At 35.5% G+C, this 1,951-nt stretch overlaps 1 non-coding gene across 1 annotated transcript; it reads right to left on the bottom strand.

Moving 5' to 3' along the window:
* Positions 1-225: 225 nt before the first annotated feature.
* LOC127698037 (U6 spliceosomal RNA) lies at positions 226-328 on the bottom strand. The gene has a single exon (XR_007980676.1). It is a non-coding gene; the product is annotated as a U6 spliceosomal RNA (small nuclear RNA).
* Between the last annotated feature and the right edge of the window lie 1,623 nt (positions 329-1,951).

Here is a 1,951-nt window from a genome sequence, read left to right as displayed (position 1 = left end):
TCATGCTATTTTCTTCTTTGTTTGTTATCTTCTTGAGTATGTTGAAACATCTTTGTATTTTTTGGATAAAACCATCCAGGGCAAAGTTGATAATCTTATTTATGTATATCCATATTGTGTTTACAAATACATTATTGAACATTTTTTACTTTATGTTCATCACAAATATCGGTCCATATTTTTATTGTTGTTATTGTTGATGTTGTTTCCTTACTTGGTCTTAGTAAAAATCTGAAATGCTTCCAGAATGTGTATGTCATGCTTGAACAGGGGTATAACCTTCTCTTTATCTTTTCCATTGAAATATATGTGCTGCTGAAATGAGCATTCTCATTCACCAAAAATAAAGTGTATATATTCATATCCAGCATCAAATCAACTATTACAAACAAGCAAGGATCATGACTGTGGACTCCCCACTAGGAACATTGCCTTGCCTTCTCCTGGGAACTTATTGTTTCCTTTCTGACAGTACCACTGGAGAAGCAGGATACATTATGACACAGATGTTCATCTATCTTAATGCTACAGCTGAATACTGTCATTCTCAAAATGTCAACTTTCATCATGTGATGAAGAGTGGGAAAGATAGGTAAGAAGTATGGACTATGGGATGCATAAATATGATTCAAAACGTCACACTTAGTCTTCAGTGTGTAAAAGGAGCTCTTGGTGTTTTATGGTTCCAGGCACATATGTAGCAGAGGATAGTTTTGTTGAGAATCAAAGGGAGGATTGGTTCTTTGTTCTGTGTAGGGTCATTGCCCCAGTGTAGGGGAATGCCAGGGCAGAAAGGTGGGAGTTGGTAGGATGGTGAAGGAGCACCCTTATAGAAGCAAGGGGAAGGGGAATGAAATAGGGGATTGCCAATGGGGAAAATGAGAAAGGGGGGTAACATGTGAAAGGAAAGTAAATAAAATATCCAACTTAAAAAAAAAAAAAAAAAAAAAAAAAGGAGCTCTTACCCAGTGATTCATCTGGCAGCTCCATCTTGTTAATTTTTATCTGTGTTTTTCCAAACCCTTTTTTCTTAATTCATCAGTCATGAAATTAAATTGAAATACTATGTGTGCTATCTCTTTGACATAGCTTTTTGCCTACACAAAAGAATAAAATAGCTTACTTTCCTTTTAATTCTTCTTAGAAACCACCAAGTCTTATTTTATATTACAGCAGCAAATGCTATATTGTGAATGAGAATTATCAGAAAAAGAAAATTTAACAAATGTAAAAAGGTCAAATTCTGATATTTGTAAATTTTTGTTGTTAACTAATTATGTTCAACTTGGCAATAAGCATATTTAAAAGTAAATGTTCCTTCTTTCTACTCATTTTTTAAAAGTAATTCTAGTTCTATCACTGTTTTTTATACAGGAGATGCAAAGTGTGCTGTGTTTATGTCTCTGCATTTGCTGAATACTTAAATGTGAAAGCCTTTTGCACCAGTCTCTCTGCCTTTAGACCAGACCCAGGCAGGATTATTCCCAGCCCCAGTTCTCCTGCCTCAGAGCTGCTGGGACTTTCTCATCCATCTAACCCCTGTGCTCAGTAATGACAATTCCCCCTTAACCCAGTAAATCAAAACTCTAGATACTTATAATTAATTAATTAATCAGATGTATATATCAATAAATTCTCTATTTTCAAGATGCCCAAAAATTAATTTCAGAGCCAGTTGATGATATAAAATTTCCACCGAGATAAGACAGTTTCTCCTGTAATTATTCCTCCCTTATAAGATAATCCTAACTACCTGTGGCTATTTAAAGCCATGTGGAAACTGGATCATCCTGTTCCTCCTCCATCTTCCCCCCTTCTCTCCATTCCTTCTCTGAAACTCTTCACTCTGCCTCCCCTTTCCCTGTCAAATCACAGGCTTCTTGTTGTATTTATATTTAAAGTGATTGGGCAGGGAAAATTCTGCCACACACCACCATTAAAAAGTCATTTT

Source organism: Apodemus sylvaticus, chromosome 12 (genome assembly GCF_947179515.1).
Source record: "Apodemus sylvaticus chromosome 12, mApoSyl1.1, whole genome shotgun sequence".
NCBI classification, from domain to species: domain Eukaryota; kingdom Metazoa; phylum Chordata; class Mammalia; order Rodentia; family Muridae; genus Apodemus; species Apodemus sylvaticus.
The sequence above is the reverse complement of the archived record's forward strand: the minus strand, read 5'-3'. Positions and strand labels throughout refer to the sequence as shown.